Consider the following 26,013-nt stretch of genomic DNA (forward strand, 5'->3'; position numbering starts at 1 on the left):
AATTGAAGATTTTTTTCACTTAATTGAAGATTTTTTTGGCTTAATTAATGATTTTATTTACTTAATTGAAGATTTTTTTGGCTTAATTCAAGATTTTTTTTTTAACTTAATAGAAGATTTTTTTGTTGGCTTAATTCAAGATTTTTTGCTAAATTTGAAATTTTTTTGGCTTAATTGAAGATTTTTTTTTTTTTGCTTAATTGAAGATTTTTTTTGGCTTAATTGAAGATTTTTTACTTAATTGAAGATTTTTTTGCTTAATTGAAGATTTTTTCACTTAATTGAAGATTTTTTGGCTTAATTGAAGATTTTATTTACTTATTGAAGATTTTTGTTTTGGCTTAATTCGAGATTTTTTCCTTAATTCAAGCAAATTTTTAGTTATTTTTTTTTGCTTAATTCAACTCAAGACTGGAATTTTTGCACTTGGCAAAAACATCCCAGGGGCCGAACTGGACCCTCTGGCGGGCCGCATTTGGCTCCCGGGCCGCATGTTTGACACCCCTGATTTAGGTGTTATAAATATCTTTTTTTTTTTTTTTTTTTTTTTTTAATTTAAAAAACAAAAAGGTGTTATAAATATCAGTATCTGCTCTTTGTGGATGATGTTGCAGGAAGCCTTCCATCTGAGGTAGTTGTTCCTTCAGATGGAGCAGATTCCATCCTCAGTTGGAGGGTTTGTTTCTGTATTTTGGTCATAAATGATGAGAAAAGGAATTGTGTGATTGATCTTCATAGGTATGACTTCTGCAGTGATGTGGTCTCGGTGGACCAGACCTTAACCCATTCAGACCCACAGAGACTTCAGTGTCACTTCCCAAATGATTTTTTTTTCTCTCTATTTAACCTTTTTAAAGTGGTTTATCGCATTTATTATAATAATATCCTCTACATTTTGAATTTTGCACTGTATATCATGTATTTTCTTTTATTTAATTTCCTTTATTTAATTTAGATGTTTATGAAAAGTCAATTCAAAGGGTATTATATCAGAATATATAAATAGAAAACAGTGTCATTTTCAGTCCAATCTGTCATTAACTGAACATAAACCCAGTGTGTCCATCCACTGGCATTGATCCAACTGCATGGGTTTTACTGGTGAATCAATGTTGTAGAAGATGATAGTGTTTCCACGGTAACCACGCAGCCTCTGAACGTCCAAATGGGTCGTATCTGATGACCATGAAAAGATGAAAAACTGTATTTACACCAATTATTGACATGTAATGATAGGATTAATGGATCAACAGGGATTAAAGAGTTTAGATCAGTAGATGGTTTAGGTTAAAGGAGGATGTTTGGGTCTTTATGGGTTAAAGGTGTTCGTTTGGGTTTTTAAGGGCTAAGGTGGACGTTTGGGTCTTTAAGGGCTAAGGTGGACGTTTGGGTCTTTAACCGTTAAGGTGGTCGTTTGGGTTTTTAAGGGCTAAGGTGGACGTTTGGGTCTTTAAGGGTTAAAGGTGGACGTTTGGGTCTCTAAGGGTTAAAGGTGGACATTTGGGTCTTTAAGGGTTAAAGGTGGACATTTGGGTCTTTATGGGTTAAAGGTGGACATTTGGGTCTTTAAGGGTGAAAGGTGGACATTTGGGTCTTTATGGGTTAAAGGTGGACATTTGGGTCTTTAAGGGTTAAAGGTGGACATTTGGGTCTTTAAGGGTTAAAGGTGGACGTTTGGGTCTTTATGGGTTAAAGGTGGACGTTTGGGTCTTTAAGGGTGAAAGGTGAACGTTTGGGTCTTTAAGGGTTAAAGGTGGACGTTTGGGTCTCTAAGGGTGAAAGGTGGACATTTGGGTCTTTAAGGGTTAAAGGTGGATGTTTGGGTCTTTAAGGGTGAAAGGTGAACGTTTGGGTCTTTAAGGGTTAAAGGTGGACGTTTGGGTCTTTAAGGGTTAAAGGTGGACATTTGGGTCTTTAAGGGTTAAAGGTGGACGTTTGGGTCTTTATGGGTTAAAGGTGGACATTTGGGTCTTTATGGGTTAAAGGTGGACATTTGGGTCTTTAAGGGTTAAAGGTGGACGTTTGGGTCTCTAAGGGTGAAAGGTGGACATTTGGGTCTTTAAGGGTTAAAGGTGGATGTTTGGGTCTTTAAGGGTGAAAGGTGAACGTTTGGCTCTTTATGGGTTAAAGGTGGACATTTGGGTCTTTAAGGGTTAAAGGTGGACATTTGGGTCTTTAAGGGTTAAAGGTGGACGTTTGGGTCTTTATGGGTTAAAGGTGGACATTTGGGTCTTTAAGGGTTAAAGGTGGACATTTGGGTCTTTAAGGGTTAAAGGTGGACGTTTGGGTCTTTAAGGGTTAAAGGTGGATGTTTGGGTCTTTATGGGTTAAAGGTGGACATTTGGGTCTTTAAGGGTTAAAGGTGGACATTTGGGTCTTTATGGGTTAAAGGTGGACATTTGGGTCTTTAAGGGTTAAAGGTGGACATTTGGGTCTTTATGGGTTAAAGGTGAACATTTGGGTCTTTAAGGGTTAAAGGTGGACATTTGGGTCTTTAAGGGTTAAAGGTGGACATTTGGGTCTTTATGGGTTAAAGGTGGACGTTTGGGTCTTTAAGGGTTAAAGGTGGACGTTTGGGTCTCTAAGGGTGAAAGGTGGACATTTGGGTCTTTAAGGGTTAAAGGTGGATGTTTGGGTCTTTAAGGGTGAAAGGTGAACGTTTGGGTCTTTAAGGGTTAAAGGTGGACGTTTGGGTCTCTAAGGGTGAAAGGTGGACATTTGGGTCTTTAAGGGTTAAAGGTGGACGTTTGGGTCTCTAAGGGTGAAAGGTGAACGCTTGGGTCTTTAAGGGTTAAAGGTGGACGTTTGGGTCTCTAAGGGTGAAAGGTGGACATTTGGGTCTTTAAGGGTTAAAGGTGGACGTTTGGGTCTCTAAGGGTGAAAGGTGAATGTTTGGGTCTTTAAGGGTTAAAGGTGGACGTTTGGGTCTCTAAGGGTGAAAGGTGAACGTTTGGGTCTTTAAGGGTTAAAGGTGGACGTTTGGGTCTCTAAGGGTGAAAGGTGGACATTTGGGTCTTTAAGGGTTAAAGGTGGACATTTGGGTCTCTAAGGGTGAAAGGTGAACGTTTGGGTCTTTAAGGGTTAAAGGTGGACGTTTGGGTCTCTAAGGGTGAAAGGTGGACATTTGGGTCTTTAAGGGTTAAAGGTGGACGTTTGGGTCTCTAAGGGTGAAAGGTGAACGTTTGGGTCTTTAAGGGTTAAAGGTGGACGTTTGGGTCTCTAAGGGTGAAAGGTGGACATTTGGGTCTTTAAGGGTTAAAGGTGGACATTTGGGTCTCTAAGGGTGAAAGGTGAACGTTTGGGTCTTTAAGGGTTAAAGGTGGTCGTTTGGGTCTTTAAGGGTTAAAGGTGGTCGTTTGGGTCTTTAAGGGTTAAAGGTGGACGTTTGGGTCTCTAAGGGTGAAAGGTGAACGTTTGGGTCTTTAAGGGTTAAAGGTGGACATTTGGGTCTTTAAGGGTTAAAGGTGGACATTTGGGTCTCTAAGGGTGAAAGGTGAACGTTTGGGTCTTTAAGGGTTAAAGGTGGTCGTTTGGGTCTTTAAGGGTTAAAGGTGGTCGTTTGGGTCTTTAAGGGTTAAAGGTGGACATTTGGGTCTCTAAGGGTGAAAGGTGAACGTTTGGGTCTTTAAGGGTTAAAGGTGGTCGTTTGGGTCTTTAAGGGTTAAAGGTGGACATTTGGGTCTCTAAGGGTGAAAGGTGAACGTTTGGGTCTTTAAGGGTTAAAGGTGGTCGTTTGGGTCTTTAAGGGTTAAAGCCATATATCAAAGTGTTCCGTTCACCAGCTGGTCTATGTGCCCATCTTCACTTATGCAATGAACTCTGGGTAATGACTGAGACTTTCAGAAGCCTGGGAGGACTTCAGAGGAGACCTGCTGTACGAGGGCCTTGTTAAGGTGGTTCCAGCACCAGATAAGGAGGTGCTCCTCTGGGGGGTCTCTCTCTTTGGCCTGGGGCCGGCCCTGGGGGGGTTCTATCTGCAGCTTTGGAGCACCTGGGGTCCCCTCAGGGGCGCTGGAGGACGTTTCTGGAGGCCTGGGTCTCTCTGCAACCTTGAAAAGATGTAAGGAGTTAATTAGTTAATTTAGTTTTTGGTGTTCAGTTTTAGTCGGTGCATAGTTTAGTTTTACTTTAATCTTGAGAATTGACTAGTTTAGGTTTGATTTAGTTTGAGTTTTCAGGTTCAGATTAAGGGTAAAATGAAAGAATATCAATTATGATTTACAAAAGCTATTTTATTCTTGTGCATAATTCATCTTTAACACAACAAAGATGCCTGTAGTTCTTTTTTTTTTTTTTACTTTGTGTTGCAATGTTATAATTATTTTTTTATTATTATTTTTTTTCTTCACTGCCATGTTTAGTTTCAGCCTTAGTAGACCAAATACCAGCTTATTAACATTAACCCTAGCTATTATTCTTTTATTTATGAAGACATGAAGAAATTAATATTTATATTTTACAGCATATGTGCAGTTTATATTGAAATAATGGTTTATATCATGGTTTAGAGCATGGGTGTCAAACATGCGGCCTGGGGGCCAAAACCGGCCCGCCAAAGGGTCCAATCCGGCCCATGGGATGAATTAGTGAAATTTAAAACTTACACTGAAGAAATTCACAATCAAGGATGTTAAAATAATTATAGGTCAATTCAATCTAAAGTGGGTCAGACCAGTAAAATACTATCATAATAAACTATAAATAATGACAACTACAAATTTTTCTCTTTTTTTTATTGTAAAAAATAAAGTAAAATTACACAAAAAATGTATATTTACACACTACCCTTTTACAAAAAATGTGAACAACCTGAGCAAATATGAACAATCTGAAATGTCTTAAGAGAATTCAGTGTAATTGGACTAATATTCTGTCTGTTACTAAACATTTTGTGTATTTGTAGATCCGCTGTGATCTGTACATTGTAATGAACATGTGAAAATGAGAAGCCGAGGCCAAATAATGGCATAAATTGTTAAAAATTGCACTATTTTTTCTTAATAAATTTCATTTTGTTCATGGTTGTTCATGTTTTTCACATTTTTTAAAGGATAGTTTGTAGATGTAAACATTTTGATAGTATAATTTTACTTTTTTCCACTCCAAAACATAGAAGTTAGACATACAAATTTTGGAATTGATATTGTTTATATATTCTTATGTTATTATTTTACTGATCCGGCCCACTTCAGGTCAGATTAAGGGTAAGATGAAAGAATATCAATTATGATTTACAAAAGCTATTTTATTCTTGTGCATAATTCATCTTTAACACTGGGACGAAACACAACAAATATGCCTGTAGTTCTTTTTTTTTTTTTTTTTTTTACTTTGTGTTGCCATGTTATAATTATTTCTTTTATTATTATTTTTTTTCTTCACTGCCATGTTTAGTTTCAGCCTTAGTAGACCAAATACCAGCTTATTAACATTAACCCTAGCTATTATTCTTTTATTTATGAAGACATGAAGAAATTAATATTTATATTTTACAGCATATGTGCAGTTTATATTGAAATAATGGTTTATATCATGGTTTAGAGCAGGGGTGTCAAACATGCGGCCTGGGGGCCAAAAACGGCCCGCCAAAGGGTCCAATTCGGGATGAATTAGTGAAATATAAAACTTACACTGAAGAAATTCACAATCAAGGATGTTAAAATAATTATAGGTCAATTCAATCTAAAGTGGGTCAGACCAGTAAAATACTATCATAATAAACTATAAATAATGAAAAAAAAAAAAAAAAAAAAAATTTCTCTTTTTTTATTGTAAAAAAAAAAAAGTAAAATTACACAAAAAATGTATATACACAGACTACCCTTTTACAAAAAATGTGAACAACCTGAACAAATATGAACAATCTGAAATGTCTTAAGAGAATTAAGTGTAACTGGACTAATATTCTGTCTGTTATTAAATGTTTTGCATATTTGTAGATCCGCTGTAATCTGTAAATTGTAATGAACATGTGAAAATGAGAAGCTGAGGCCAAATAATGGCATAAATTGTTAAAACTGCACTATTTTTTCTTAATAAATTTCATTTTGTTCAAGGTTGTTCATGTTTTTCACATTTTTTAAAGCAGGGGTGTCAAACTCATTTCAGTTCAGGGGCCACATTCAGCTAAATTTGATCTGAAGTGGGCCGGACCAGTAAAATTATAATATAATAATATATAAATAATGTCAACTCCAAAATTTTCTCTATGTTTTAGAGTGAAAAAAGTCAAATTAAACAATGAAAATGTTTACATCTACAAACTATCCTTTCAAACAATGTGAATAACATGAACAAACTGAAAAAATAAGTGTAATTTTAACAATATTATGCTTCAGTTCATCATTTTCACATGTTCATTAGAACTGATAGATCACTACAAATACACAAAACATTGAATAACAGGCAGAATATTGTTAAAATTGTACCTACTTTTCTTAAAACATTTCAGGTTGTTCATATTTGTTCAGGTTATTCACATTTTTTGTGAAGTTATACTTTGTTTTAGTGTAAATCCATGAAAATATTTACATTTACAAAGATAAAAATTTGGATTTGTGAATATTTATAGATTATTATGATAGGATTTTACTGGTCTGACCCACTTGAGGTTGAATTGGTCTGACTGTGGAACCTGAACTAAAATAATTGTTAATATCTTAGTGTAATTTTTACATTTCTCAAATTCATCCCAAGGGCCGGACTGGACCCTTTGGCGGGCCAGATTTGGCCCCCGGGCCGCATGTTTGACACCTGTGTTTGTGGATGTAAACATTTTGATAGTATAATTTTACTTTTTTCCACTCCAAAACATAGAAGTTAGACACACAAATTTTGGAATTGATATTATTTATATATTCTTATGTTATTATCTTACTGATCCGGCCCACTTCAGGTCATTTTGGGCTGGTTTAGAGCCTTATTTTTTATTACAATCATTAGCTATTATTTTAATTGTGTCCAAACAGATGTATGTATATCATGTTACAGAGGTTTTTATTTATTTTTTTATTTATTTGTAAAAGGCTTACCATAGTGTAAACAACAAAACAATAGCTTAATTTCCTTTTATGCTCCAGTTTTAGAGTCTTTGTGCTGTGGATGCTGACTTAATGCATGCAGTGCAATCAGCAACAGTCATTAATAGTAATTAGTTATGTGTGATGACTGCGCTTTTCCATTAATGACAACTCCACTCAACCTTACATCCTAAACAGAGCTTCACAAGACGAAAAAAAATACCACCAAACAATATTTTAGTGATAAAAATGACCACAGATCGAACACTAAACTCACTCTTCAGTCTAAACATATATGCCACGGCTATTCTTTAGCCACTACGGTGAAAAATGTGTGGGTGTGGTGTTGATTGACAGTTTGGTTCCCGTGGTAACGATGGGAGTGGAAGAGGAGGGTTGAAGTGTTTTGTTTCTTTCTTCGGGCGCGTTATCGCTGATGTAAAGGGGCTGGGACACTGCAGCCGCTTTAATTGGTGTCTGTGTTTGTTTTTGCTAGGGGACTCCCACAGACACAAAATCAAACCTGTAATAAAAAACGACATATACGCGCGCAGACGCGAGTCCGACACGCTAACACTCACTGACAGACGGAGGGACACATGCACAAACACTGTCTCATCTGGCACACTCACACTCGTAGCCCCTCCTCTTCCCCTTCTCACCCATGAATGGAGTTAGTCAGAGTAATCATTCAGGGCAGCTGGCAGCAGGAAATGGAATTGAATTGCTGAAGGGGTCACTCGGGGTCAAGAGCCCGGGTGTGGTTATGGACACTGGGGACCGGGAAGAAGAAAAGCCATTGCGGTTGTGCTTTACATCAGCGTCTGGCAGCCACTTATCATCAGCTGTCATAACCACTCATCACATTGAGTGACAGAGCACAAAATGCACCGCACTGCTCAGGAAAAGCCTCTGTGCAAATCACACCATCTTCCATTCACAGCTCCTTTATTTTGATAAATTAGAAGCAGGATCATGTCTCCAGGTTTGAAATGCCTCCCTTGAACTATTGCCTTAAGTTAATGACTTATTCAATAATGATTCTCGTTATTCTGATTGTTGCATAGCAACGGCGGGCAGAACCAGTCACCGCTCTGAGAAAGAAGGGACTGAGCTCAGAAAGAAAAGCCAAAGAGGAGACGTAGAGGAACAAGTTAGAAATAAAATCACCCTCCACACCATTTATCAGCTTTCTTCATTCAGCTCAGAGGTTTTAAAACCCAAATCCAGCACAAACTGACATCCCCCCCCCCTTTCAAACTGTCTTTCAGGGGGTTTTCAGAGCTGAAAGCCGTTGAGGCGGATATACCTGTAGGCTGCATCTTAACTTGGCACTCTGGGGGGAGAGAAAAGTCAACTATCTGGAGGTATTTGCCAATCAATGCAGTTAATCATCTTTGTTGAACTCACTACAACCTCTTATTTCAGAGTGAAGCGCAGAGGGGATGGGAATGAAAAAGTGTGGGAGAGAAACCAAATATATACAGTTATTTACAAAAGTACAGTCTACTCTCGTTATACCGCCAACTTCCGTTCACGGCCAAATTGGCGGTATAGCGAAAATGGCGTTACAACGGGTTGCGTCCATAATGTGCATGTCTTTACTATATGATGTCTATGCTGCCTCCGTTAACCCGTTCTAATTGCGTTTCTAAATAAATCTTGATTCTGTTATGTTGTAAGGGATCATTTAAAGTGGGGAAACATTTGAAGCATTATTATACCGTGTCGGGAAATGACACCCCATCATCTTGAGGCTTTGGCTTAATCCCACGTCCTCTTCCCAACATCCTGACCTACTGAGTGTTCTGCGATAAATGAACGGTGGCCGTTCCGTAGACCTACTCGTAGCTTGTCGCGATCAGCGTCTGGCGCGTTTGTTTCAGTGCATTGTTAAAATTTATGTGTACTCGATGGCAATCACGCTGGCGGTATAACGGTCAGGAAATTAATGGTATAAGTGTTGTTTGTGCATGGAACTGGGCTGGCGGATGGCGATAGGCGGAAATGGTGGTAGCTAATGGAATAATGCATTGGGGATTTTTGTGCAATGGTTTTGGTCGGCGGTGAGCGAAAATGGCGGTATAACGGCGGGCGGTTTAACGAGAGTAGACTGTAGTAACAACTGTATTTACTTACACTTATAGTTTAACCCAGGGGTGTCAAACATGCGGCCCGGGGGCCAAATGTGGCCCTCCAAAGGTTCCAATCTGGCCCGTATGATGCATTTGTGAAATGCAAAAACTACACTTTAGATATTCGTAAACATTTTAGTTCAGGTGCCACATACAGACTGGGAAAAATATTATTATACTAACCCCTATAAATACTTCCAACTCCAATTTTTCTCTTTGTGAATGTAAATATTTTCATGTAATTTTCCTGTTTTTTTTTTTGTTTTTTTTTTTTCGCTAAAATGTTTTTATTTAAATTTTTATCATTTTAACAAACAGTGCATACATCAGATCCATGCAACCTGCTGACTACAAACAAACATCATTATGTTTACAAAAAGGTAACACTTTACTTGAAGGTCTAGTTTATAATGCATTAAGTGCACATTCATAAGACATTTTAATGCATTTATAATGCATTATAAAAGTCATTACAACAGTTTATGATCATGTACAACAACTTATACCAAGGTAAATAAAGTATTATAAGTGTAGGCATAATGTATTATAAATTCAGCTTTCATAATGTTTTATACATCTATACCAAAGTGACAAGTGTTTGTAGGAAGAATCTTAAGTCCTTGGTTACAGGACACATTATCATTTGTATGATATAACACAAGTATGATGACGTATGAGCAGAATCTGCTGGCTCTAAGTAAAGCGTAAATCAAAAATTATACATTGAAGTGTTCTTAATAACTCTTTATTTTGCAAAAACAAAACATTAAAAGAACAGAGACAGTAAATAGAAGTGTTACATGTTGCTTTATACATAAATAAAAAATAATGTGGCAGCTCTAAATCTTTGTTAATTCAATCACATACTTTTTTTTTTAATAAATATGAATTCCCTAAAATAGATGCGTATAGGGACCAGTGACAAAACCTAACAAAAGTTCTCCACCTAAAAAAATAAATTCCTTCACACTGCTTTGGTATGGATGTATAAAACATTATGAAAGCTGAATTTATAATACATTATACCTACACTTATAATACTTAATTAACCTTGGTATAAGTTGTTGTACATGATCATAAACTGTTGTAATGACTTTTATAATGCATTATAATGTCTTATGAATGTGTGCTTAATGCATTATAAACTAGACCTTCAAGTAAAGTGTTACCAAAAAAATTATACAAAATGTAGAAATCTGAGCATCCACCTTCAGAAACCACAGTGGTAACTTTTTCAAATGTTTGCATTGTCCTCCAGTAAATTTAGATTCTTAGCATACACAATGAAAGGATTCCAAACACGTTCAAATGACTCCTGTTTGCCCTTAAGAATATAGGAATTTTTTTCAATTTCCTATATTTACACTAAAACAAACTATCATTTCCCCAAAAATGAATATATCCTGAACAAATATGAAAAACCTGAAATGTCTTAAGAGAAGTAAGTGTAATAATTTGAACAATATTCTCCCTGTTACAAAATATTTATGTCTTTGTAGTTCCACTGTGATCTGTAAGATGTAATGAATACGATAAATTGAGGCATAATATTGTTAAAATTGTACTTATTTTTCTGAAGAAATTTGAGATTATTCATGTTATTCACATTGTTTTAAAAGACAGTTTGTAGATGTAAACATTTTCACCATGTAAGGAAATTATTTTTATATAATTATGTTATTACATTATTGGTCCGGCCCACTTTAGTCTAAATTTGGCTGAATTTGGCCCCCGAACTAAAATGAGTTTGACACCCCTGGTTTAACCCTTTCATGCATAGTGGTCACTACAGTGGACAGTTATTACCTCCGCCAAGGAGGTTATGTTTTTGCCAGGGTTTGTTTGTTTGTTTGTTTGTCTGTCCGTTAGTGTGCAACATAACTCAAAAAGTTATGGACAGATTTGGATGAAATTTTCAGGGTTTGTTGGAAATGGGATAAGGAAGAAATGATTAAATTTTGGTGGTGATCGGGGGTGGGGGGGCCCACGGGGGGGGCCACTGATCAGCCTTGGCGGAGGTCTGCGCTCTCCGAGTGCTTCTAGTTCTACATCTGTTCTCTTGTAGATTCATGGATTTTGTTGTTTTACTTTCATATCAGCCAACACATTGGACGCTCATGCATCATCCCAAACACTGCAATTCATACCATTACTGTAACTTTGCTATTCTTGATAAAATTGATCTGCAGTAACATGTTTGAGCGTAAAGTAATTGCTTATTATTTTTATTAGACTGTAATTAACACCAAAAAGTTTTTTTTTTTCATATTATCTCCATGAAGTGAGTAATGACTAGTATTAGAGTATGTTAAAACGTGACAAAACTTCAGATTAGCAGCATGAAAAATGTCTTTATTTCATAGTTTTCACACAACATATTAGTAAATACATGTTTCTTTGCTTCAAAAATTAAACGCATGGTGTCCAGCTGAGTGAACTTTTTTGCAACTCCATAAAAAATAGGTTCATAAAAAAAAAAAAAAATTCAATCGTATTTGTTTTTTTAAATCCAATCCAACTTTATTTATAAAGCACTTTAAAACAACCACAGTGGACCAAAGTGCTGTACAGAAAAAAATAAATCAAAACCAAAATAACAGAGTAAAATACGAGAATAGATTAAAAGACATAGAACAACTGTAAAGAATAAAATTTAAAACTAATAATAATAAAATAAAAGAATCAAACACAAGAATAGATTAAGAACATTAAAAAACCTGTACAATTATTGGCAAATTTAAGAGGAATAAAAAAAAAATCTTGATTAAGGTTGTCATAATTCATGCATGAAAGGGTTAATTTGGAGATAGTCATTATTAAAAGCTAAAGGTTAACTTACTTTATTTACTCCACAGGGAAATTCCATCTTTGCATTTTACCCATCCTAATAAACATGGTACCTAGCATTAGCATTAGCATTAGCAATTAGCACATTCAGGAGTGATATTTTGCTTTTTTTAAAAAAATGGAATTAAAATATGAATTAAAACATTTCCCTGTGGTCTACATAAACTGTAAATGCTCTGTTTGGGTCTGAATTCTTCATTAATTCAACTCCACAGGTCCATCTTCAACCCTATTTCTGAGTAATGACACCAGAAAGGTGGTTTTGAGCGCTGGCCCTTTAAATGCAAATGAGCCACTTCATGCCCCGCCCCCCTCCAGGTTGTTGGCTGTCCTTTCTGTCCCGTTCAGCCACTTGTGTTCGTTAATACAACCACCGACTGAACATTTTAGGTAATCGGCTCAAACTTTGGACAGATCTGCCTTGGTGGTCTGCGCTCTCCGAGTGCTTTTCTAGTTTATTTATTTAGATGCAGACAATGCACAATATGTACTGAACAACAAAAGAAACGCAAGTATGTTTCAGTATTGGTTTATATGGGAGTTTTATTATGAATACTGGTTTCATATGAGATATTTATATCCAGCTGTGAAATTTACAGTGGGTCTCTCTTGCTGTCCTTGTAGCACTGAGTTGACGGTCATGGAGATGGGCCAAGCGAATATGGCGATCCTGATTACAGGTGGTCACACGTGGTCTTCCGGATCTTGGTCTGTCCCGAGTGGTCCCTGTGTCACGGAATCGTGTCCTCAGCCTACTGATGGTGGACTCGTGCACCTGCAGACGTCTGGCAACGTTGTGAGCCGTTAAACCGGCATCAAGCACACCGATGGCGCGTTCTCTCAGATTATCGTTAAGGCGAGGCATCGTGGTAATGCAGTAACTTTTGAATCTTACCATTTCTTTTTATAGCCCCCGGATAAACAAAGGGAATTGCCACTCCCATTTGTTGCTCCCACTACCATATCACTCAAAACGTACCGCACCTCCGATACTTTGTACACGTGCTCAACACCACTCGTGGTCGTGTTTGCCTGCAAATACACGTTCCAATGGTTACAACTCACTTATTGTAATGTGTATCTCAGTTGACAACTCAACAGGACAGCTGAACTCTTGCCTAAATTAACGACCAAAACTTGCGTTTCTTTTGTTGTTCAGTATATTATGGCTTTATTGTCGGAATGTGACGACTTTAATCTCATAAACGAATGACATTTTTGTTAAATTATGAGTTTTTTTTATAACTACGACTTTACTCTCATAACATTGTGATTCTTCTTGTATTCAACTTTATCATAAAATTATGGGTTTTATATCCATATTTTATGACTTTATACTCGTAGTGACAAGTGTTTTTATTACCTCCGCCAAGGAGGTTATGTTTTTGCCAGGGTTTGTTTGTTTGTTTGTTTGTCTGTCTGTTTGTTTGTCTGTCCGTTAGTGTGCAACATAACTCAAAAAGTTATGGACAGATTTGGATGAAATTTTCAGGGTTTGTTGGAAATGGGATAAGGAAGAAATGATTACATTTTGGTGGAGATCGGGGGTGGGGGGGCCCACGGGGGGGGGCCACTGATCAGCCTTGGCGGAGGTCTGCGCTCTCCGAGTGCTTCTAGTTTTCTCATGTGGTCCTAATACTCCATTGTAGCTTTATTCTCCAGTTCCCCCGTATTTGAAAAGCTAGGTTAGCCTCAGTTTAAGTTAGTTTACTAATCATGTAGGAGCACAAGGTTCAGAATCACAAAATGAAGACAAAAACCATGAAAGATCTGATCATGAAACCGAGAGTTTTACTAAGAAGTAACGTTAGCCAAAACAATACATCTATTAAGGTCTGATTTGACCCAAAAATACAGCATAAATTAATGTTAGCTGACATGAAACGGGATCCACAGATCTAGGTTTGGTTTCCTGGATTTGTGGATCCATCTACTTCTCTTTTCTTTGTCTTTCGGTGTCTGTAAAACAATAGTTACGACTGCTTTTCAAACCTGTTCATACAATCAATCTCACAACAGCTTTTCCCCATTTTTTAGTAAATATTGTTCTTCAGTTTAGACAGTATCGTAGCCAATGCTGTCACTTATCTCCCTCTTTCTGCCACTCAGTGGGCGGAACCGCGGTGACTTCCGTTAACAGTGACGTCACGTGCATACCTTCGTGGTCATGTTTGCCTGCAAACACATGCTCCAATGCACAGATGTCAAACATGCGGCCCGGGGGCCAAATCCGGCCCGCCAAAGGGTCTGGTCTGGCCCTTGGGATAAATTTGTGAAATGCAAAAATAGATATTAAGAAATTACCAATCATTTTAGTTCAGGTTCCACATGCAGACCAATTCAATCTCCAGTGGGTCAGACCAATAAAATTCATTCATCATAATCATCTATAAATACTCACAACTCCACATTCTTCTGTTTGTAAATGTAAATGTTTTCATGTATTTACACTAAAACAAAGTATAATTTCACAAAAAATGTGAATAATCTGAACAAATGTGAAAAACCTGAAATGTCTTAAGAAAAGTAAGTGCAATTTTAACAATATTCTGCCTGATATTAAATGTTTTGTGTACTTGTAGATCCACTGTGATCTGTACGTTATAATGAACATGTGGAAATGATAAACTGAGGCAGAATATTGTTAAAATTACACTTATTCTTTCAGTTTGTTCAAGTAATTCACATTGTTTGAAAGGACGTAAACATTTTCATTGTTTAATTTGAAATTTTTCACTGTAAAATATAGACAAAAGTTTGGAGTTGACATTATTTATTTATATATTATGTTATTGTTTTACTGGTTCGACCCACTGCAGATCAAATTTAGCTGAATGTGGCCCCTGAACTAAAATGAGTTTGACACCCCTGCTCCAATAGTTACAACTCACTTATTTTAATGTGTATCTCAGCTGACATCTCAACAGGACAGCTGAACTCTTGCCTAAATTAACGACCAAAACTTGCGTTTCTTTTGTTGTTCAGTATACATTAACCTTAAAAAGGAGAGATGTATCGTACCAGGTTGTAGCACTAGTTCTAAGTTCCACCTGTCGTCCCTGGGCAGGCTGATGTTATCATTGAAAAAAAAACAAAAACAGACATTACTAAAAACTAAAACATAAAAAAAAAACAGTTAAAAAATGCATTTCTATAACTCGTGATGTAATGAGTTATAGACGCAACAAATTAAGAAGGAATTAAAACAGGTTGTAGAAATCCACTCGGTTTTTGTCGGAATAAATATAAAGATAGCTTTGCAGCACCTGGAGGGTTCAAATTCAAACTTTTTCAACTATTAGGGTCCAAATACACAAATAAATGAACCAAAGACTAATAAAAGCGAGGTAAGCTAAATATGACCCCTTTGAAGGATTAGGAGACCAAGTCCAGAAATTCATCAGTATCTTAGTCAAGGCCCTGACTGGAGAATTAACCACGATATACTGAACCTGTTTTGGATGGTAGAGGAAACTGAAGAACCTACATAGCCTTCGATTGTCTGTGACATAAAAAGACAGGTCCTCACAAAAACCACATCAACACGTTAAGAAAATACATTCATTCATTCATTCATTCATTTTCTGAACCCGCTTTATCCTCACTAGGGTCACGGGGGGTCGCTTGGAGCCCATCCCAGCTACATAGGGGCGAAGGCGGGGTACACCCTGGACAAGTCACCAGTTCATCGCAGAGCTAAGAAAATACATTTGACACAATAATCAAAAAAATAAATAAATAAATAAATAAATAAATAACAGACAAATTCAGACTTGCACGTACTTGAAAATAGATTCTGTTCATTTAAATGTTATTTTGTTTTTGTTTTTATTTGCTTCATTTGGTTTTATTTTGTTCTTTACATGTTCGAAATAACTAAAATAAATAAAAATACATAAATAAAGTATTAAGTGGCGAGTATGCCTACATTGAAAACACTGGTCAACAACAAATTTATTGTTTCAGTTTTTTGAGCTGATTTAGGATAATTTTGGTGTGCTGAATCTAAAAATCACATTAATTTTGCTCAATCAGGTCAACTTTCGGAACTATGCTACATATTGGCTTTTTAACATTTTTGCTTACATTTATGGGCATTTTCACATCATATGATACAAAATTCTTTCATATTTCTTGCAATAAACGAGTTCTGAAGATTTTACTTTTGCCAATTTATGATTAATGTTTTTTTTAATATTACAGGTGAATGAAATGGCTTCGACTAGAGCACAGGTGTCAAACATGCAGCCTGGGGGCCAAAACCGGCCCGCCAAAGGTTCCAATCTGGCCCACGGGATGAATTTGCATAGTGCAAGTAAGGGCATCAAACTCAAAAATAATATCATAATAACCTTTAAATAATGACAACACCAATTTTTTTCTATCTGATTTAGTGCAAAAACATTAAATTATGAAAATGTTTACATGAACAAACTATCCTTTAACAATAAAATGTGAGTAACCTAAACAAATATGAACAACCTGAAATGTTTAAAGAAAATTAAGTGGAATTTCAACAGTTTTCTGCCTGTTACTAAATGTTTTGTGCCTTTGTAGATCTGATCTGTAATGCATATGTATAAATGATAAGTCGAGGCATAATATTGATAAAATTGTACTTATATTTCTTAACAAATTCCTTTTTTTTTTCAAGTTATTCACATCCTTTTTGTTTGGATAGTTTGTAAATGTAAACATTGGCATAATTGAATGTTATTTTTTGCACTACAACAATTTGGAGTTGTCATCATTTATAGACTATCATGTTATTATTTTACTGGTCCGGCCCACTTCAGATTAAATTGGGCTGAATGTGGCCCCCGGAAGAAAATGAGTTTGACACCCCTGGACTAGAGGATCTTGCAAAAATAAGCCTGACGTATTCTGCTACATCTGTGGTGAATACACCATTGTACCTAACAGGAATCCTGTTAGAAAATGATTTTTTTTCTCTTAAAACCTATTTTGGGTGAGAACTATATAAAAAATGAACTGATAAAGTCACAAAAATATAATCAATTTTGTGAGAAGATCAAATTTTTCAAAATCAAATTAGCAAAAAAACCTGACCTGATTGTCATTTTTGGATTTAGCGGTGCAAAATGGTCCTAATTCAGTTGAAAAAACCTAGACAACTTGCAAAAAACATTTTTTTGTAACCCAGTGAAATCATCCATTCACAGACAGTATTTTGAACCCTTCACCCCCCTCATTCTTCATCCATTTGGTTTCTCCCAGAACCTTAAAGTGTTGTTTCACCACCTGGGGGACTCTTTTGAATGGAACACCTGTGAGACATAGAAGGTAACTTTCTTCACTTTGATTTGCACTATTCGTTGTCACTTTGAAAGTTCGGTCAAGCCATTAACCTCCGACTACATGTTAAGTTTCCTCACATTATTTTCAGGGTTATTAGTAAGAAATTAATTAGACAAAAAAAGGTAGAGATGAACCACCAGAAAACTGAGACTGCTGAATATTCTATATAATCTGTTTTCTTCAGATATAACAAGAAAATACAGGAAATTTGTGCACACCCTTAAAAAGAAACACAAAAAAACTGAACTAAATGGATTGTAAAGGCTAAAGTCACTATTGAATGTGACCCCTGACCCCATTACATGTTAACTTTCCTCATGTTATTTTCACGGTTATTAGTGAGAAATTAATTAGACAAAAAAAAAAAAAAAGGTAGAGATGGACGACCAGAAAACTGAGACGGCTGAATATGTTACATACAGTACTGTGCTGAAGTCAGAAGTTACATTTGGCTTTTTGGTTTTTGCAGGGTTGAAATGAGGAAACACATTTATTTCTTATTTTCTTTTGTTCAGATACAGCAAGAAAATACAATAAATATGTGCACAGCCTTAAAAGAAACACAAAAAATTAAACTAAATGGTTTGTAAAGCGAAAGTCACTATTGAGTGTGACCCCTGACCCCATTACATGTTAACTTTCCTCACGTTATTTTCACAGTTATTAGTGAGAAATTCACCCTTTCATGCACGAATTATGAGAGCCTTAATCAAAATTTTTTTTCCTGACTGTTCTTATTCCTCTTTAGGCATGAAAAAAACAATGTGATTGAAAATTTTCTTCTGAAAAATAAATACAAATAAATAAATAAAATAAAAATAATTGAAAAAATGTTTAAAAATACATAAAAAAAATAATAATGAAAAAAAAAAAAATTCTTATTAACGTATTTTTCATGGAGTTACAAAAATGTCCTCTCAGCTGGACACCACACGTTAAATTTTTGACGCACAGAAACATGTATTTACTGATAAATTGTGTGAAAACTCTGGGGAGGGCTTGTGATTCTGGTGGTTTATGATCAGGAGAGATCTACATAATGTTACCAATTCATGTCAGAAAAGATATGTAGTGTCTTAAAACTTTAATAAAGATATGTGTTAAAAAAAAAAAAAAGAACAACAAAATCCATGAATGTACAATAGAACAGCTGTAGAATAGCTGTCCACTGTAGTGACCACTATGCATGAAAGAGTTAATTAGACAAAAAAAGGTAGAGATGGACGACCAGAAAACTGAGACGGCTGAATATGTTACATACAGTACTGTGCTGAAGTCAGAAGTTACATTTGACTTTTTGGTTTTTGCAGGGTTGAAATGAGGAAACACATTTATTTCTTATTTTCTTTTGTTCAGATACAGCAAGAAAATACAATAAATATGTGCACAGCCTTAAAAGAAACACAAAAAATTAAACTAAATGGTTTGTAAAGCGAAAGTCACTATTGAGTGTGACCCCTGACCCCATTACATGCTAACTTTCCTCACGTTATTTTCACAGTTATTAGTGAGAAATTCACCCTTTCATGCACGAATTATGAGAGCCTTAATCAAAATTTTTTTCCTGACTGTTCTTATTCCTCTTTAGGCATGAAAAAAACAATGTGATTGAAAATTTTCTTCTGAAAAATAAATACAAATAAATAAATAAAATAAAAATAATTGAAAAAATGTTTAAAAATACATAAAAAAAATAATAATGAAAAAAAAAAATCTTACTATCTTAATCTTCTTAAGATATGTGTTAAAAAAAAAAAAAAAGAACAACAAAATCCATGAATATACAATAGAACAGCTGTAGAATAGCTGTCCACTGTAGTGACCACTATGCATGAAAGGGTTAATTAGACAAAAAAAGGTAGAGATGGATGACCAGAAAACTGAGACGGCTGAATATGTTACATACAGTACTGTGCTGAAGTCAGAAGTTACATTTGACTTTTTGGTTTTTACAGGGTTGAAGTGAGGAAACATTTGGGTCAAGTCACGCGCCTGTTGACTTTGAATCAAAAAATTAGAATTGAGATAATGATTTCAAACTTTTTGGAGTTCAATAGTATAACATCTTAAGTTTCTAAATCCATTAAAATTTTTGCCAAAACAGGATTTTCAAGAAAATTACAAAACTTTCTATACAAACTAAATTTAGTCCCTTGGAAAGTTCTCTAAGAATGAATAATAACACAACTTATCACTGCTATAATTTAAAATCTCAATCATATATTTCCATTTTCAATATAGTTTTATGACCTTTTATACATCCTTTTATCATTATAAAAATCATTTTGTCTGAAAAATTGGTGTGAATTGCTTTTTTAAGCATTTTAATATCAGATGGTGCCGGTTATGTAGGGAATTTCACTTTTCTAAAAAACATGTTTTTTTTAAATTACTCTTTAATCAAATGAGCTAAACCAATGGAAATTTCTGAAAGACAGCATTTAACCCTCTGCTTAAGCATGGCTTCATTGGAATTTAAGATTATTTTGTCACTAATCTAAAAAAAATATTTATTTTTTTCCCTAGATAACCAAAAATAGGTCTCGACATGAAATAGCTAGCATGTGAAGGATTTTTTTCTTTCACTTTCTATAGATTCAACTTTTCAGATCAATAATTATGATATTCTGTTGTCTTCATATGGATTTGGTATATATAGTAATATTACATTCTCTGGAAAATATTTCCTCTTAATTGAGATCAAAGGGTAGTTATTAGAGGATATTGATGAGACTCAAGAAATAAATATATTTATTTCTTATTTTCTTTTCTTCAGATATGTGCACAGCCTTAAAAGAAATACAAAAAAATTAAACTAAATGGTTTGTAAAGCGAAAGTCACTATTGAGTGTGACCCCTGACCCCATTACATGTGAACTTTCTTCCCCTTACTTTCAGGGTTATTAGTGAGAAATTAATTAAACAAAAAAATCAGGGTTATTGGTGAGAAATTAATTAAACAAACAAAAAAAAAAAAAAATCAGGGTTATTGGTGAGAAATTAATTAAACAAAAAAATCAAGGTTATTAGTGAGAAATTAATTAAACCAAAAAATCAGGGTTATTATTGAGAAATTAATTAAACAAAAAAAATCAGGGTTATTAGTGAGAAATTAATTAAACCAAAAAATCAGGGTTATTAGTGAGAAATTAATTAAACCAAAAAATCAGGGTTATTATTGAGAAATTAATTAAACAAAAAAAATCAGGGTTATTAGTGAGAAATTAATTAAACCAAAAAATCAGGGTTATTAGTGAGAAATTAATTAAACAAAAAAAAATCAGGGTTATTAGTGAGAAATTAATTTAACCAAAAAAAATCAGGGTTATTGGTGATTAATTAATTAAACAAAAAAAAAAAAAAAAAAAAAATCAGGGTTATTAGTGAGAAATTAATTAAACCAAAAAAATCAGGGTTATTAGTGAGAAATTAATTAAACAAAAAAATCAGGGTTATTAGTGAGAAATTAATTTTTTAAAAAATTAGGGTTATTGGTGAGTAATTAATTAAACAAAAAAAATCAGGGTTATTAGTGAGAAATTAATTATACAAAAAAAATCAGGGTTATTAGTGAGAAATTAATTAAACAAAAAAATCAGGGTTAGTAGTGAGAAATTAATTGAACAAAAAAAATCAGGGTTATTGGTGAGTAATTAATTAAACAAAAAAAATCAGGGTTATTAGTGAGAAATTAACTAAACAAAAAAATCAGGGTTATTAGTGAGAAATTAATTAAACAAAAAAAAAAAAAAAATCAGGGTTATTAGTGAGAAATTAATTAAACAAAAAAATCAGGGTTAGTAGTGAGAAATTAATTGAACAAAAAAAATCAGGGTTATTGGTGAGTAATTAATTAAACAAAAAAAATCAGGGTTATTAGTGAGAAATTAACTAAACAAAAAAATCAGGGTTATTAGTGAGAAATTAATTAAACAAACAAAAAAAAAAAAAATCAGGGTTATTAGTGAGAAATTAATTAAACAAAAAAAATCAGGGTTATTGGTGAGTAATTAATTAAACAAAAAAATCAGGGTTATTAGTGAGAAATTAATTAAACAAAAAAATCAGGGTTATTAGTGAGAAATTAATCAGACAAAAAAAGGTAGAGATGGACGACCAGAAAACTGAGACAGCTGAATATGTTACATACAGTACTGTGCTAAAGTCAGAAGCCACATTTGGCTTTGTGGTTTTTGCAGGGTTGAAGTGACGAAACATATTTATTTCTTAGTCTCTTTTCTTCAGATACAACCAGAAAATACAGGAAATATGTGCACAGCCTTAAAAGAAACACAAAAAACTGAAGTAAATGGTTTGTAAAGGCTAAAGTCACTATTGAGTGTGACCTTTGACCCCATGATAAGAAGGAACACAAACAGAATGAGTTGAATGAAACCTGGTATAAAACAGAAAATGAATACAATAAATCTCATACTGTCTGAACAAAAGGGTCAAAGACATGTGAAGTGCAAAGGGAGTTCACACTAAATAGGACCACTTCGGTTTATAGAAGCTGTTTTTTCCTTGACACTTGTTTTTCCTGCTGTACATACTTCACTTATACCCAAACTGGACCTTAATACAAAGGTTGAAAAGCATTTGTGTGGTCATTATAACTCTACTAAATGAACAGACTTAATGTTGGACTAGGACAATCCGTGTATCGTTCGTTCATTCGTTTTTCAATTTAAAACCAAAACCGAAAAAAACAAAAAAACGACTCGTTTTTTTGTTTTTCATTTTCAAAACCAGAATGAAAAACTAAAACCAAAAATCAAAAAACAAAAAAATGACTCGTTTTTTTGTTTTTCATTTTCAAAACCAGAATGAAAAACTAAAAACAAAAATCAAAAAACAAAAAAAATGACTCTTTTTTTTTTTGTTTGTTTGTTTTTCATTTTCAAAACCAGAATGAAAAACTAAAACCAAAAATCAAAAAACGAAAAAAATGACTCTTTTTTTTTTTTTTTTTTTCATTTTCAAAACCAGAATGAAAAACTGAAAACAGTTTGTTTTTCCATTTCCCAATTTTGTGCTCAAATGAAAAAAGGAAAAAATGGATAACGACTGTTTCATCCGATTTAGCTATTTTCAATATAGTTCAGTTGTCTGACCCGGAAGTAGTCATTACTAGGGAAAAAATAAACAAACGGAATCATGGCCGGACTGGAGGAATATTTTGCTATAATTAAGCAGCTGTTTGATACGTACAGAAGTGTACTGCATTCACAGAAAAAAATTAATTCGGCTCTGTTTTTCTGAATTAATTAATTCAGAAAAACAGAGCCGAATTTAATTTTTTTCAGAAAACAGTATCTCGTTACTTCAGAAAATTCCTTTTGTTTTTTTTTCCCTAGTAATGACTACTTCCGGGTCAGACAACTGAACTATATTGAAAATAGCAAAATCGGATGAAACGTTCGTTGTCCGTTATTTCCATTTTTCATTTGAGCACAAAATTGGGAAATGGAAAAACCAACCGTTATCAGTTTTTCATTGTGGTTTTGAAAATGAAAAACAAAAAAACGAGTGGTCTTTTTGTTTTTTTGATGACTGGTTTTAAATTGGAAAACGAATGAACGAATGATACATAGATTTAGGACTTTTGCGCAGCGCTGTATGTATTCACACACTGAAATACTGCATTGGGTCATATATATATATATATATATATATATATATATATATACATACATACATACATACATATATGGATGTCCTCACACCAACAGAACAACCATCAAACACTGAAATGAAACCGCTTCAACACAGTCATGATGTTAATTTTCATCCCAGCGATAAGAATCAGCAGGACCTGCGAGTGATGTTCGCTCAGTTTATTCTCAGGGGCATGTGCTCTTTTGAAATATATTTGCTTCATTTAAATTCTGTAAAAGTAAGCAGCGACTTAATGATCAGAAGAAAATGTGGGTTCTAAGGTGAGACAAGGTGAAAGAAAATAAAATAAATGAGACCAGAATGACTCTTGGAGAAAAAACTGAATTGGAATATTTAGACCAGGGGTGAAAACTCATTTTGGTTCAGGGGCCATATTTAGCCCGATTTGATCTCAAGCGGGCCAGACCAGTAAAATAATGACTTAATAACCTATAACTAATGACAAATCCAAGTTTTTTCTTTTTGTTTTAGTACAAAAAAAACAAAACAATTAAATTATGAAAATATTTACATTTTACAGAGAAGATGTGAATAACCTGAAAAAACAGAAATTTCATTTGAAAAATTAGCACAATTTTAACAATATTATGCCTCGACTTCTTATTTATACATGTACATTAAACACAATGTTACATAAACATTTGGTAACAGGCAGAATATTGTTAAACTTTTGGAGTTTGGAACTAAAATTTGAGCAATTTCTACAATATTCCATCTGTTATTATTAACACAACTCCAGATCACAGTGGATCCATAAATGCACAAAATATTTAGTAACAGGCAGAATATTGTTAAAACTGCACATTTCGGATTGTTCTTATTTGTTTTTATTTATGTATTTATTTGCATTTTATTGTGAAAGAACAGTTTTGTAAATGTTAATATTTTCACTGTGTAATGTTATTTTTTTCACTTAAATTTTTTCCACATAATTTTTCACAGAGAAAATTTGTAGTTGTCATTATTTATGGGTTATTGTGTTGTTATTTTTACTGTAGATCACATTGGTCTGTATGTGGAACCTGAACCAAAATGATTTGGACGACCTGGACTGTTCAGGTTCATTTTTGCACTTTCATCCCGTGGGCCAGAATGGAACCTTTGGCGGGCCGGATTTGGCCCCCGGGCCACATGTTTGACACCTGTGATTTAGACAGAACTAAATCTATAAGGCAGCAGGGCTTTTTGCAGTCAGCCCCTAGTGGCCATCAGAGGTATTACACTTTAGGTTACTCGTGCACTGGCTTCACTCGGCTCAAGCTTTGGATTTGATCTATCACAGGCTGTTGGCGAAAAGATGGAGCCAGGTGAAGTCATCAAACTCCTGTAAGACTTCAATACAAGCTACATGTAAGTATATGAGCATGCACAGATGTTACTTCGACTCTTTGAGCCTGAATTGTTTGGAATGTAAAGCTATATTATGTTAGATTACTGTTTAAAGCAGTGGTTCCCAACCTTTTTTGGCTCGTGACCCCATTTTAACATCACAAATTAACCCTTTCACGCATGAATTATAAGTACCTTAATCAAAATTTTTTCCTGAGTGTTTTTATTCCTCTTTAGGCGTGAAAAAAACAATGCGATTGAAAATTTTCTTCTGAAAAATAAATAAAAAAATAAAAAATAAAAATAATTAAAAAAAATTTTAAAAATACATTTAAAAAAAATTAATAATAAAAAATAATAATAATAATAATAATAAAATCTTATGAACCTATTTTTCATGAAGTTGCAAAAATATCCACTCAGCTGGACACCACGTTTAATTTTTGACACACAGAAACATGTATTTACTGATAAATTGTGTGAAAACTGTGGGGAGGGCTTGTGATTCTGGGGGTTTATCCTCAGGAGAGATCTACATAATGTTACCAATTCATGTCAGAAAAGATATGTAATGTCTTAAAACTTTAATAAAGATATGTGTTAAAAAAAACAACAACAACAACAAAAAGAACATCAAAATCCATGAATATACAAGAGAACAGCTGTAGAATAACTGTCCACTGTAGTGACCACTATGCATGAAAGGGTTAATGTTCTGAGATGTGCAATGTAAATGGGCTCACTGCAGCCACTGATATTGTTTAAATGTTTGTCTTTGTTACCAAAATTTGTTTGTTGTTCTAAAGAAAAAAAGGAACTTTATTGTCATACAGGGTGGGGAAGCAAAATTTACAATATTTTGAGGCAGGGATTGAAAGACAGTGTATGACCAATTAGTTTATTGAAAGTCATGAGAATTTATTTGCCGCAAGAAAATTGACATAATAGAAAATGTTTTTATTCTATGTGTCCTCCTTCTTTCTCAATAACTGCCTTCACACGCTTCCTGAAACTTGCACAAGTGTTCCTCAAATATTCAGGTGACAACTTCTCCCATTCTTCTTTAATAGTATCTTCCAGACTTTCTCGTAATAGTTTTGCTCATAGTCATTCTCTTCTTTCCATTATAAACAGTCTTTATGGACACTCCAACTATTTTTGAAATCTCCTTTGGTGTGACGAGTGCATTCAGCAAATCACACACTCTTTGACGTTTGCTTTCCTGATTACTCATATGGGCAAAAGTTTCTGAAAAGGTATGGATAATAGTTTTAGGTATGATTATGACATCAATATATGTTTGGTTTCAAAACAATTGACGTAGTGCCTGCTGAGAAAAAACAACTAAATGTTCATTGGAAATTTTGCTTCCCCACCCTGTAATAATAATAATAATAATAATAGTAGTAATAATAATAATAATAATAATAATAATAAATCTTATGAACCTATTTTTCATGAAGTTGCAAAAATATCCACTCAGCTGGACACCACGTTTAATTTTTGACACACAGAAACATGTATTTACTGATAAATTGTGTGAAAACTGTGGGGAGGGCTTGTGATTCTGGGGGTTTATCCTCAGGAGAGATCTACATAATGTTACCAATTCATGTCAGAAAAGATATGTAGTGTCTTAAAACTTTAATAAAGATATGTGTTTAAAAAAAAAAAAAAAAACAACA

At 34.3% G+C, this 26,013-nt stretch overlaps 1 long non-coding RNA gene across 1 annotated transcript in view; it reads left to right on the forward strand.

The window, feature by feature from the left end:
• The window catches only part of LOC115428831 (uncharacterized), a 124,812-nt gene that overhangs the window by 8,048 nt on the left and 90,751 nt on the right, over window positions 1-26,013 (forward strand). Inside the window, exon 2 of the long non-coding RNA XR_003936700.1 lies at window positions 19,655-19,663. This is a non-coding gene — a long non-coding RNA (uncharacterized LOC115428831). The remainder of the gene's footprint in view (window positions 1-19,654; window positions 19,664-26,013) is intronic.

Source organism: Sphaeramia orbicularis, chromosome 11, assembly GCF_902148855.1.
Source record: "Sphaeramia orbicularis chromosome 11, fSphaOr1.1, whole genome shotgun sequence".
NCBI classification, from domain to species: domain Eukaryota; kingdom Metazoa; phylum Chordata; class Actinopteri; order Kurtiformes; family Apogonidae; genus Sphaeramia; species Sphaeramia orbicularis.